The sequence below is a fragment of the Grampus griseus genome, assembly GCF_964374135.1.
Source record: "Grampus griseus genome assembly, chromosome: 2".
Classification (NCBI taxonomy): Eukaryota; Metazoa; Chordata; class Mammalia; order Artiodactyla; family Delphinidae; genus Grampus; species Grampus griseus.
Genome location: NC_139018.1, coordinates 18,211,033 through 18,225,999, shown reverse-complemented (window position 1 = coordinate 18,225,999; position 14,967 = coordinate 18,211,033).

The window sequence follows — 14,967 nt, the reverse complement described above, 5'->3', positions numbered from 1 at the left end:
CAGAACTAGTCAAGTCAATGGCAAGTAGGAATCTTCCTTCAGGGATGCAGGCAGGCTGAGGCCCATAGGTGTGCACACAGCAGGATTCTGGGTGTTGGAAGTCTGCTCGCCCACGGGATGTTGCAAGACCTGGGATGCAGGGTGTCTGTTTGGGGAGGATCACAGAGAGGGATTACTAGGCTGGGGCTCGGGCTGTAAGCTCTTTGAGGGATTGCACACTCTAGAACACAGCAACTCTGGCAGGGATACAGCAAAAGCAAGGGAAAACAGAAAATGGTAGCATACTATAACCAGAAAGAAAACTTGCAAACTCCCTCAGTACCTCTACTACAAGTTTAACATTGTGTTCCTTGAAAAGAATATACACTTGAAGCCTCCAGCTCAGCATCACAGTGTAGGTAATAAAAGGGCTGATTCTGATCTGAGGGACAATCATTTGATAACTAGATCAGCTATCTACTTGAACTGCTCAGCAGAGGTGGAAATCAACAGCAAGGTACCTCCCACACATTGCTGGGTTAGCACTTGCACAAACCATGGGCACCAACCTTCCTTCCCAACTTACACCTATTTTGACGTGAATTTTTAAAGATATCCCTTATTTCAGAAAATGAGAAAACACAAAGCAACATGCATCACACCATTAAGAACCTATGACAATTCCCTGTGTCTGCAGGATAGTATGAACTGGGGACAGTCAAGAGTTGAATCAGAAAGAAATCATCAGGGGCTCGATTACAAACTGTTTCATATGCCCTCTAAAGGAACTTGAGTTAACTTTAACTAATATAGAGAATATGGCAGAAACTCTTAGAGATCATCAAAACACGTGTGCAATTTTCTGTATTACACTTAGCTAGGTAAAATGCAACTAATTTTCACAAATGGAATGTCAAAGTAATGCCATTCTATCAATAGTTTGAGGCAAATAAGAGCTGGTGTAACTTCTCCAGCCATATAGTTTGAAGCAAAGAACTTTAGAGGTAGAATTGCAAAGTGGAAACAATCTGGGTCCCTGAGTCACTGCTTGGAGCAGGGACTTACAGAGGAGAGTGATCTGGCCCATTTTAGACTGTGACATTAGTGATAAATCTGTATTTTGCTTGTTAAGTCACTGGGATTTTGGAATTTATTTGTTACTGGTGCATAACCTAGCCCCAAATTGTAAGCAGGAGGATAACATGATCAGATTTGGTTTTGGAAAGGTGTTTTCTCCAAATAAATGTAAGCTCACTTCAATAAATTCAAATCAAATTGAAATAGAAACAACAGCCAACAATATGTACTTTTTACCTTATTCCTACAGGATGCTGCAATACTGTTGTGTTGTGGTGAGAGTACTGACAATGAAATGTTACTAATAAATAAGAACGTCTACTTGATTTAAAAAACTCAAATAATATAAAATCCAAGAATTTATCTTACATGTAATAGAAAAGTCATATAATTCATGATTCTTCTTGACCTATTGACTTCTCTGGATGAACACTGAAGCACATTCACAAACATGGTGGCTGAAACAAGCTTCCTGGGAGTCACTGAGGTTTATGACAACAGGAAGGGATAATGAGTGAGAACAGTCATGGCAGGGGCAAAGTGGTTGTACTAGTTGATAAAGGATTGAGTAGACTCTAGTTTCTCATCATGCACCTGCACGTGTTCTGTCTAGTCATTGTTACACAGAGTTATCATACAATTACTGTCCAAAACCACATTGCCTTAGCACAAATATTTTTCAATTATTTGTCAATGTGGTCATTGAGATCTAGAAGAAACAAGCATCTTTTCAAAGGTCAGATTCCCTGCGAAGGGAATCTCGTGAGGAGACCTGGCACGTGAGAGCTGGGCAAATATTACAAATATTGTTATCTTGTTTCAAATCATTCACAGGTATGATTTGCCTTACTACCACCAAAGTATTCCAAGATCTTTATTGCTTCATTAAAACAGTATATTTATTGTGCAACTGTAATAACCATGCATTATTTGATATAATTAACAAATACTATTTCAATTAACTTTCCTCCTGTGTCCTTTCTTTTTGTTTTTCTATTTTTTAAGTTTTGTTTCCTTTCTTTTTTTTTTAGATTTTTTTTTGATGTGGACCATTTTTAAAGTCTTTATTGAATTTGTCACAATATTGCTTCTGTTTTATGTTTTGTTTTTTTGGCCACGAGGCATGTGGGATTTTAGCTCCCCAACCAGGGATCAAATCTGCACCCCCTGCACTTGAAGGCGAAGTCTTAACCACTGGACCATCAGGGAAGTCCCATAAGTTCTTTTTCTTTACCTGTCTCCATTATAAGTTAAAAACTCTGAATCAGTATTCAGAAATGTATTTCAATATTTATATATTTAGATTTATAGCTACATATTTTAATAACAACAGCAGAACTTTATACAACACTAGGTAACAAGCACATTTTGAAGCACTTCACGCATATGGATTTATTTAATCTTCACAACAAGCTTATAATGATAGGTACTATAATTGCCTGCATTTAATGTGTGAAGAAAGTGAGGCACCAAGAGGTTAATTAATTGGCCCAAATCACACAGCTACTAAGCTGATGCAGCTAAGATTTGAGCCCTGATAACTTTGACTCCAAAATTATTTCTCTTAATTATAGAATTTGGCCTCTTTGAGAGTCTAATAAATAAAACAGCAATGACATTATCACAAAGTGTAGACTTAAAATCCTATTTAATCATCCTACATCAAAGATTCTATTTATTAATTGGCCTTTCTTAAAAATATCTTTATCTTTATAATTTGGGTCATGGCATCGATCTGAAAACTTAAACATAAGCAAACTTCAGGTCATAATTTAGTCACTGGCACATGTATAATTTTCTTTCTTCTTTTCCCCTTCATTTTGCATCTCACTGAAGTCCTTAAGATTTGTGACAGCATTTAAAACATCAAGTATACTTTGGTCTGATTCATCATTTAATGTTTGATTTTTTTTTTTTAAGGAAGGACCTGGGTAGAAATTGGAAATAGATTTTCACATTAAATTATTAAAGTAGCAACCATCAAGGTTGCCGTGCTTTCTCTGAAAGGAGATTAATCAAGACAGGCAACCTCTCATTACATCATCCTATGGTAAAAAGATTTGTAAGTGTGTATTTTTAAAAATATATATATTTATACATATTTCTATATATATTTCTTAAGGAAAAGAATTCACCAACTGAATTCATGCACACACACAATTTAAAAATTAGATAATTCAGTGAAGAGGAATGGAATCTTTCAAAGCAGTAAGTACCCTGTGCCAGGTTGGGGCTAGGGCTGCAGGTAGAGACTGGGTATGCGTGGGGAAGTAGAGCTGCTCAGCTGACGCATTAAATTCTGTTCAAGCAATTTGTAACTTTGCATTTTAACACTGGAAACAGCTTATGCTGAATAAATTAATTAACATACAACAATTTTTACATCCACAATTCATAAAAGAGACTAGAATATTAGATCTAAACCTTTTCTATTGTATAAAACAATGCTTTTTAACAGGCTTGGATTGCTTGCTTTTAAGCAAGGGAATTATCACTGAATAACAATGGCCTAAAGAAAATATAAGCCATAGAGTAGAGAGGTATTATTACTGAATAGCTTGCCCATTTCCTCTTTAAAATGAATAATTGTAGGCCTTTATTGGTTTAGTTTTCATCTGTTTGAAAATGCTTTCCCCTCCTCTTTGGTTGGTTTGTTTGTTTTAAAGACCAGCACCACAGGGAGAGTAGTAAAGCACAGCTTTTCTGAAAAGTCTTTTGTGTCTGTTCATCTTGGTCAAGGAATTAATCCCAGACCTGGCTGTTTGTATGACAATGTTGATATCTGATTCTGTCACTCAAAGGAAAATAGGAAACTTTCTCTTGGCATCAGTATTTCTGAACTTCCCCGATTGGATAAGATACAGACCCTACTACTCTGAATTTTATTTTTCCCTGGGAAGAACGGCTACCTCTGACCATTTAAAACCATATATTATTAATATACCTTTGAATATTTATTTGAAAGTCTCTACATACAGGTGGAACTAAACCAAAACTTTCTGGTTCTGGTCTTCTAATTAGTATTGTTAAATGTTATGTTGCCTCTTATCCACATTTTGTGCTTTTATTTTTATTTCTCTTACCTTTCCTACTTATTCTAATCTTCTTCTTCTGTTCTATTTTAAAATACCTTTATTATAAAAAGGTCACTATTAACATACTAGTATCATGAGTGTTGTGGAAGACAAGAAAGATGAAAATAAACAACCATAGTTTATCCTAATAAAGTATGAATAACTTTAGTAAAGTACTGCATTTACCACTTCTAAAACTACAAAAATTAGGCTCAAAAACTGCCTGATTTCACTGTCACAACTATATGTAGACTACATGTAAACTGAGGGCTAATCTGAGAAACAGCTTACTAACCTTGCAGTTAAAAAAAAAATGCAAGTGGAAAGAAGGCTATACTTGCTGTATGAAAACCCAACTCTACTAGTCTCATAAAACTCATTCCTTTTATGTGAGAAATAATGTAAAAGAACTTTTAAAGTTGTAAAGTGTTATATAAAGCAAAAGAGTTTTACAAAATGTTCCCAGTGCCAGCCATGTAAAATCTCCATGTGTATATTTAGCCTATAAAGAGGTTGAGGATTCATTGATTAACTTTTATTTAAGAACTATACTTTATTCCTCTGTGCTTTGTAGAATTGTACCAGCATATTTTAATTGCAAACTTCCTTTCCGATTGTAAGCTGGAGTTCAGATATCATCTTTGATTTAGTAATAGACTGTAATAAGTAATCAACAGTATTTGCAGAATAAATGAAAAAAAAACTTTTTCTTGTTAAACAAGGCATATACACTTCCCTCTTTTTTTTTTTTTGCGGTACACGGGCCTCTCACCGTTGTGGCCTCTCCTGTTGTGGAGCACAGGCTCCAGACACACAGGCTCAGCGGCCATGGCTCACGGGCCCAGCTGCTCTGTGGCATGTGGGATCTTCCCAGACCTGGGCTCGAACCCGTGTCCCCTGCATTGGTAGGTGGACTCAACCACTGCGCCACCAGGGAAGCCCACCCCTCTAACTTTTTTCATGTTCTGCCAGGACATATTGCTCTCATCACAAAAATGAATAGAGGACTTAATTTTGGGGAATAGTCCAGAACTGAAATAGTGATTTAGCATTTGGTTCATGGTAGACATACAATAGATATTTGTTAAAAAGGAATGCTCAAAAATAATTGCTAATAGATTTGTGGACTTTTGAAAAAGCCGCTGCTCTTCACACTGTCTACCCCAGTCACTTGTGCAAACTTACTCATGCTAGAGGAGGAAGGGACAGTGTGAGTCTCAGAAAGTGTCTCCTGGACAGGAAACAGGGAGACCCTCCTGCTGGGAAGCACAACATTGGCTCAGTATAAGCATTTGTCTTTTCTCTTGTTTTCTAGCCTTTTGTTAATCATGTTTGTTTAGCTCACCTGGTCTGGATATCCAGATCCCCTGATGCTCAGCCTTTTTGATTGTGCTCCTGAGCCCTGAACAAGTGACACTGACCTCATTAGCCTACCTGTTGAGGCTTTGTGGTTTGCTGTCCAGAATTCACCATGCTCAGATGACAGGCTTTCCCAGCGTGCATGAGTCTGACCTTGAGGTCACTCTGATTGATTGCCTCTGAACTTGAAGCCACTCTGATTGGGTCCCTCTGACCTTAGACCACTCTGATTGGTTCTCTTTGGTCCCAAAGCCAGCTCTCCCTTCCTCAGACTCCTAGGCCTGTGGTTGGGTCTGTTTTGCTCTCCTGGCTGAAATGGGAGCTTGACTCAGACTCATGGAGTGTATATGGAAATAACTCTGTTCCTGGCCTGCCTTATATCACACCTTGTGCAGACACCTTCAGAGAACCATGAGGCTGGTTCACAGATTAAAGAATGAGCATAATAAGGAAGGTTAAAGAACAGAAATTATTTAGCCTGAGAATGTGAAGTCTGAAGGACAGCTTAATAATGGTCTCCAATTACGCTAAATGTTCTGTTAACATCTTAGTGCTGCAAATTGCAACCAGCTGTTTTTAATCTCTACTGAGGACAGAAATCATGGATATGAGTGTCAATCATAGTACAAGAGATCAGGGTTAGGCAAAAAAAAAAAAATTCCTTATGGAATTAGCTTATAGCAGTCTCCATACATACGGCAAAAATGGAATAACATGAATTCAATCTCATATTCTTATTTCCTTTGGTTGAATAGGAATATTGAATTCGAGCGACTCAGGTTTTCAACTGGTTAACGGCAACAATGTCCAAGATCATCTGTTTTCCAGGTGATGTAAACAAAGACTGAAGCTGACTTGGAGCCTCTGAACTTCCACCTTTGGCTCCTCCCATTTCTCCATCCGGTCTCCACACCTCCCCCTTTGTACTCTTTTACTTTTCTGCTTCAAGTACTGATTTTGTGCTTAGGATATAAGAGCTGAATAAGACAAGGTATCTGTCCTTGGAGCCAATTAACATGGACTTATTTTAAGCATACCATGTCACAAAATAATAATTTAAAAAGAAAGCATTGTGCTACCAGACATTTTTCATTCATTTTATTCATTCATTTAAAAGATATTCTTTATTTATTCATGTAAAATTTAAAAGATATTCCCCAAGCAAAGCACATAGGGTCCTAGGCACTGGGTGAAAAGTGCTAATAAAAAATTGTATTAAGTTGCAGTGCCATTCTTTAGTTACCTTAATTGAAAATTCTTCTATCATTTACTTTTATCCTATATAAATTTGTAAGCCTTTATTAGGAGCTTAGCTCTTAATTTAGTAGATCCCCAATCTCTGCAGAAGAACATTCTCTGACTCTCCACCTTCCTATCTTTCTGCTCTCATTTTAGGGTCTTTTATCAATTCATGTGAATTCAGAAAATCTTTTTGAGGATTTAATATCTATCAGCTATGGCATCTGAGAATTAGGCTGGATATATGTCCATTTTCTTCTTCAAAATTACCCGTACAGATTGCATCAAACCAACTCTCAGAAATCAGTAAAACCTATTTCTTTAAGTGACCTGAAGGAGTATCATCCATGAGGTCGATGGCGCTGCTATGCTAATGTGCTTTCTAGCACCCCTAAGGCAGATAGGGTCCCTCTCACTAAGGCAAGTCAAAGTGGTGAATAGTTCATTACCATATAGAGAGACTTTGCTCCTCTCTATCAAAAGTCTTGCTTTGTTTTTTAGAAAATTCTGATTAAATCTATCATTATCAAAAAGTATTCTCTCTCTTCCAGTTCTGCCTTATACACGTTTGCGGCTGAAAGGATGGATTCTTTGTTCCAGCGGTGCACAACATGACAGACTGGGGATCATCTAATAATCTGGGCCAGACTGGATCACAGGCATGACTTACGAGGGGCTTCGAGTGGGTGCTCTTGTTTGTATACCTGAAAAAACTCCCTCCTCTGATTGCCTTGTTCAGGGTTAGGTTTTTTTTTTTTTTTTCGGTACGCGAGCATCTCACTGTCGTGGCCTCTCCCGCCGCGGAGCACAGGCTCCGGACGCGCAGGCTCAGCGGCCATGGCTCCCGGGCCCAGCCGCTCCGCGGCATGTGGGATCCTCCTGGACCGGGACACGAACCCGTGTCCCCTGTATCGGCAGGCGGACTCTCAACCACTGCGCCGCCAGGGAAGCCCCCAGGGTTAGGGTTTTTATTTCCCCCGCTTTTGCGTCCATATCTACAAAATGCCTCTCTTTTGAAGTTAAACCCCAGCCATTCACTCTTAAGAACCTAGACCAAATCTCTGGAGTGATTCCAACTTTTTAGAATTTTCAGAATTAAGGTAACACCCAGGACCTTTTAAAATCGTTGGATTTCTATTGTCTCTAGAGTCCTTCCCAGTTCTGGTAATCCATCAAAGCAGCGGTCCCCAACATTTTTGGCACCTGGGACCGGTGTTGTGGAAGACAATTTTTCCACGGACGGAAGGGGGCGGGGATGGCTCAGGTGGCAATGTGAGCGATGGGAAGCTGCAGATGAAGCTTCTCTCTCTCTCACCAGCTGTTCACCTCCTGCTGTGCAGCCCGGTCCCTAACAGGCTGTGGACTGTTACTGGTCCGCGGCCTGGGGTTTGGGGACCCCAGCAATAAAGCACACTGACAATTACAGTTGTGCTTCTGGAAATGTGGTGCACTCAAATGCACACTCAAATGCTTAAGAAGTTTCCTAGGAGATTCTGAGACTCACTCCAGGTTAATAAACTGAGGCTAAGGAACTTGTCATTGATCATGAGCCTTTTAAAATATGACTCAAGACTTCCCTGGTGGCACAGTGGTTGAGAATCCGCCTGTCAGTGCAGGGGACACGGGTTTGAGCCCTGGTCTGGGAAGATCCCACGTGCCCGCGAGCCACAACTACTGAGCCCACATGCAGCAACTACTGAAGCCTACCCGCCTAGAAACAGTGCTCTGCAACAAGAGAAGCCACCGCAATGAGAAGCCTGCACACTGAAACGAAGAGTAGCCCCCGATCACCACAACTAGAGAAAGCCCGTGGGGCAGCAATGAAGACACAACGCAGCCCAAAAAATAAATAAAAAATAAAATATGACTCAATAGAAACGAACCTATAAAGTTTTGTTACAGTATTTTAGGATGTCCTACCATTTGGGGCCAGAAATCACCGCTCTTCTGGTTCAGCTGGGAAAGTGAAAGTGTCCGTCGCTCCTGTCCTCCAGTCTGTAAATCCCTGCCTACATCTCACCTTCATCCCTTCATGTTATAAGAAATAAGTGCTTCTCTGCAAACTTTTGGGCTTGAGCCACACCACTGTTCCTGAACAGCATGCTTTGCTACATTTCATTCAGGTCTGCTGTTAGACTTCTTCCAGAAAAATGATAGAGAGAGTGTACAAATATTCAGTGTCAAATGTGTTATTTGTAGTGACATTAAGAATAAAAGGAAATATGTCCGTTGGATAGCTGGTCTTTGGAAAAGTCACATGTTCAAAAAAAGTCTATTAAATATTGCTTGTTCATACTGTGTAAAGGCTTGACCCTTAAGAAGTTTAGAACCTTATTTCATGACACAATAAATAAGTAAACAAAATGGCATGTTTAAAAACAACAACCACCACAAAATTCAATACAACAAAAGAAGCCCTGGAAGCAAAAATATAGTAGGCATTTTATAAATGTCTATTAAATGAAAATGAGCAAGTATAGGATTGAATGAACAGCTGGAGGTAAGCTGATGAATCAATAGAAGAGATGAGGCTATAGAATTTTGGAGTAAGAAAATATTTTCAGGCTCCCATGATTCCAAAAAGCTTTCTGGAAAAGGCAGAAAGGGAAATGGAAAAAATGCAAAATATTACGGGAGGATAGGTTAAAATATTATATAATTATATAAAATTATTGTAGGACTAGTTTAAGACTTGGCCAATTTCTTGTAGCGTTCACTTATTTAATGAATGGAAAATAGCCATTGATTATTTGCATCCAAGGAGAACTGAGCAGAGAATTAGAAAACTCAAAGACAGGTTTTTTCAACCTACAACATTTTCCTTTCTTAATTTTGTTTTTGGACTAACACGCTGTGGCAGAGCAAACATTTTAAAAATATCATTTGTCAAAGTTCCCAACAAAACCCTTCGTACGTAAACCAGTTGAGAGAGACAAGACAGTAATGGGTCTCTTGTTTCACAAAAAGTCATATTGCACTTGTAGAGAAAGTCATTTCAAATTGCTTAACAACCTTTGGCAAAATAACATCTTGAGGCACTTTCACTTAAGTGTGTACATCTGAAGGCTGGAACAAAACTGAAATGTTATGGTTCCAGAAATGCCAATTTTTACCTGGGAAACATACCCACAACACGAATAAATACAGTAAGGGAAAAGGGAAAGCAAAGAAAAAAAGAAAATGCAGCCCTCAGACAGCTGTTGCTGCTTTCTGGCTAATGGGCCTTATTTTGAGAAAAAGTAGCAATTATACTTTAAACTCTGCATGTATGTGTGTAGGGCAGATTCAAAAGTGTCAGAGCTCAGAAGAATGCCACTATACCCTCCCCCAGCTGTTCAGTATAAAGAAGTTTTGTTTTGTTTTTTTCCTCCCACCTCCTTCTCCCCTCCAAAAAAAAAAGATCTGCGGTGTGGGGAGCAGGATGGGGGAGCACAGGTAGAGAAATTAACTCCTAGACTGGGTGTACATGCTTTTTTGTCCAGCACTTAGGAACTTTGATGATTTACTACACTCTAGGCATTTTCATCACACAAAACGTCACTTACAGCACTTATGTGATTACCTAATTAAGCCATTAGACACAAAGGTGATTATCATGAGATAATTACATCCTGGGGATATAAAGAAAGAAAGAGAACGCAGCTTGAAATAGGAGTCCTTCCTATTACAAGAGCTCCTTCAATACAGAAACGGTATCCAAGTAGGCAGGTGGAAGAGACGGGAGCTCTGTGTTTCTCCACCAAGAGAGTTGGCATTGGAGGTCAGACTGAAAAACCCTTGACATCCAGATTTTACTCAATTATGTGGACCCCACTAATCGCTGCCAGGGCACTCATGGGGATGTGTTCATGCAGCTCAGAGTGCAGAGGGCTGGAAAGGTGCTCCAGAAGGATGAGAAACACCAGTCACAGAGCTGAATACATTCGTTGCAACTCCCCTGGAGGTCTAATTGCTGATAAAATTAAGCTTACAAAGAGATAGCTCTGCCTGGCAAACTCAGAAGTCAAAGCTGTCTTAATGTACTTCTGAAAACTATCAGATTTTATCACTGGATGGTCATTAAAGGAATAGAAATTTCCCCCTAAGTGTTCATCTCATTACATCATATATATCCACAAATTCATGTTGTGTGTGTGTGTGCATATAAAGATGCTTATACAAACACATATCCATATATATAGACACAAAGCATGAAAATACAGATGGACCAAAATTTAACAAAGTTAGTCAAGCCTGTAAAATTATAACCAATATAGCAAAGAGTAACATCATCAATCACCCATAACATAATTAAAACATCTTTAATTCTATAATGTGCTGCATAAGAGGTTACAGGTATAAACACAAACATTCACACACACATACACATATTAAGTTCTACTCAGAGAAGCTGCGGGCATTCTTTCATAAACAGATTTTCTGATACTTGTGGGTTTTTTTTCACAAAGTTACAGTATAGGGACACCTAGAGCAAATGCAATATATTGTCACAGAAGATATAACAAGAGTGCAATAATAACCCAAAGTCATATTACCTAGGTATTTAAATAGGAATAACATTTTTGAATGAAGGTGATTATGAAAAAGAAGACATATGAAGAAAAAACAAGATGTACATTTACATAGAGAAGTTATTTGCTTTGGAAGAAATAATGAAAAATGGAAAACGTGTGATGTCCCCGAAGTTTCTCTCTGGCTTCAACCACTTAAGATTACAGAAATGTTTACACTTCAAGTTTGAGACTAAATTATAGCTTTTATAAATATTTTCTGAGTACATTGTACGTGAAGAAATAGAATTGAAAATATATAGATTTTAAAGGTGGAGTCTGGTGGTGTAAAACTAGTATTGACCAGAAAGTCAGCAGATCTAAGTTCTATGTCAATCTTTCTCCTATCAGCTTTGTGTTTGAAGCAACTCAGTATTTCTTTAATTAGTTTTCACAAACAGGTAAAATAAGTCATCTAGATCTGTCTTTTTTCTTACCCACATACTACCCACCCCTCTACAACATAACACCCACACCACATACATGCACACACAACATCGATCATAGCTCCACTTTCTAAATTCATTCTGCAAGAAATTCAATTAAAAAACTATATGTAACTGTATATAAAATGTTCATAAAATTTTTGCAGCTAACTTCTACTTTTTTATTAGAATAGGCAATTAGTTAGTTAGCACAAAGCTGGTAGGTCTATGATTCTGTGCTATTCCCTTCTGTATTTCCCAAGTGCCTATCCAATCCCATGCAAGGACCTGTTTCACAGATGACAACTGGAACAGACTAAATGATGTTGTCTTTACCCTCAAGATCTTGCTGCCCAAGGAAGAAATCCAGGAAAGCATGTAACTGAATGTTAAATTGTATATTGTGTAATAGGCACCAGAGCTTTCAGAAATAACTGGAAGAAATTTACAATTTGAACAAGGAGAAGAGAGGGAAGGAGGTTGTCCAAGCAATGGGTACATAAAGCAGTTTGAATACAAGCACAGAGTGGAAGCGAGGCACAGTTGGGGTAACAGCTCAACAAGAAGCTGTGACAATCTGACTGGTCAAAATAAGGTGTCTCCTGCTGTCTCAGTTCATCCTGGTTTTACATCTAGTTTATAACACGATGTAAAAACGTTTGGCTTGGGCTTCCCTGGTGGCACAGTGGTTAGGAATCTCCCTGCCAATGTAGGAGACGCAGGCTCGTGCCCTGGTCCGGGAGGATCCCACATGCCATGGAGCAACTAAGCCTGTGTGCCACAACTACTGAGCCTGCGCTCTAGAGCCCACTAGCCACAACTACTGAAGCCTGTGTGCCTAGAACCCGTGCTCCACTATGAGAGAAGCCATTGCAATAAGGAGCCCACACACCAGGCTAAAGTAGTCCCCACTCGCCGCAACTAGAGGAAAGCCCGTGTGCAGCAACAAAGACCCAATACAGCTAAAAATAAAATAAATTAAATAAATAAATTATTTTAAAAAGTTTGGCTTTAAAATCTGCTTTGAATTATCAGTGAAAGACCTATGAAAACTATTTTTTTATTTATATTTTTATTGGAGTATAGTTGATTTACAATGTTGTGTTAGTTTCAGGTGTACAGCAATGTTTTTTAAATTGGAGTATGAAAACTATTTTAAAATACAGATGAAATTGGGGAACATGACACACTGCTGAAGTCTTCAGAAATGAGCATGTTTTAGAGTGCTGGTGGAAATCTAAACAGACCTGTATTTCTGGAAAACATGTTGATAAAATGTGTCAAAATCCTTAAGTGTTCATACCCATTAATTTTACATTTGGAATATGTTCCAAAAGGGGGGAAAAACTCAAATTGCATACAAAAGTTTTAAGTACAAAGAATTTTTTTAACAATTCTTAAAATAGATAAAAATAATGACAGTAATTTAAAGTATCCAGTAATGGGTATTGAATACACAAATTATAATGTAGCCACATGCTGAACAGTATGCAGTCATTGAAAGATTTTATAAGTAGTACAGTGCACTTCCTTATAAATGAAATACATATTAATTTATGTGTACACATACCCACACATACAGAAAAGTCCTAAAATCATAGACATTTGAAATGCTAACAGCTATTAACTCTAGAAAGTGGAATAAAAAGATTCAAAGTAAGCATGACACTAGTTGGTTTACCTGAGATCCATCCAAGGAGACATATTTTTAAAAATAAATGATAGTTATTATGAAAAAATAATATATGTTTATTTCTAGATTTTATCATTATTCCATAATAAGTCCATCCACACTATTTGTACATTAAAATTTTCTGAAAGTAAGAACACCAATTGAGATGATATTTTTAAAATATCTTGTAGCATGGGAAATATATCATATTTTAATTTTAGGCAAAAAAATTACAAAATAGCAACTGTATTTCATTTGGCATTATTGACTTTTTTTTCCCTGAATCCTTGCTTCTTAAAGGTCTCTCTTCCTGGACTGCATGCTTTGTGTTCTCCTATTTGCTTCCCACCTCTCTGCTCAGTCCTTCTGTTTCCAGAACTGGCCCTTGTTCCTCTACCAATCCTTTAGATGCCAATGGAGCCTCAGGTTCTGCTTTGGTCCATACTCTTTACAGCTCCAGACGTTTCCCTCTAGGGTTCATCAGCTACTAAGGTTATAACTATCATCTATATATTAGTGGTGCTCTAGATTTTATCTTTAGCTGGACCTGCAAGATATTTCCACATAGTTGCCCCACAATAACTGATACTCTACTTACCGACTTTGCATTAATCAACATATACCCCAGAAATCTAATCCTCCTTCTTGACTCCATTTCTTGGCCATGGTCCCCAAATCCATAAGCTGAGATAGAAACCAGGAAGCCATCACTAATTTCCCTCTCCCCCACCCCTGTCCATTTCTAATCAATCATCAGTTCTGCTGATTTTACTTCCTAAATATTTCTGGAATCTATCACCTCTTCTTAAATACAACATAAGAAGATGATAAGTTTATATCATCACTTCCCTGAACCACTGCAACAGGCTTCTAACTGGTTTATGTGTCTCTAGCCTTGTTTCTTCTCAAATTCATTCTATGAGGATTGGCCAGAAGATCATGTCTCAGCCATAAATCTGAATAATTCACTCACTTACTTTAAATCCTTCAGTAGCACCCTGGGCCTGTAGGATAAATTCCAAGCCCCTTAATGTAATTGGCAGGATCTTTCCTACCATGGCCCTTGCTTTCGGAGCATTTCATCCTAAATTCAAATACAGAACTACTTGTATTTCTATTCACACATCATACTCCCCTCACAATTATATGACCCAGTGCCTTAATGTGCTTATCTACCTTTTCATCCCCAAGGCATTTTGGCAGTTGATTCCTACTTACCTGTTACCTAAGAGCTCACCTTCTCCAGGAAGTGTTACTGACTCAGAAGACCACCAGTGGAGTGCTGGTGTGAGCTCATATGAGCTCATGAGTAATGACTATTAAATTTTCAGAAATTTTGTGAGCTAGATTTAAACACAGACATTAATAAAAGTTAATTTAGATAAATTTATGATGAATTTTGAGTTCTCTCTCTCTCTTTCTCTATCTCTCTCCTCTTCAAGTACATCAGTTTATGAGGTCAAAGCAACCTATGTGGAAATCATCACAGGATTACATTATCTTGGGCAACTACTTTATTTCTCTAAGCCTACTTCTACATCAATAAAATTGGGATGCTAATACCTATCTCAAAGTCTTATTCAAAAGTTTAA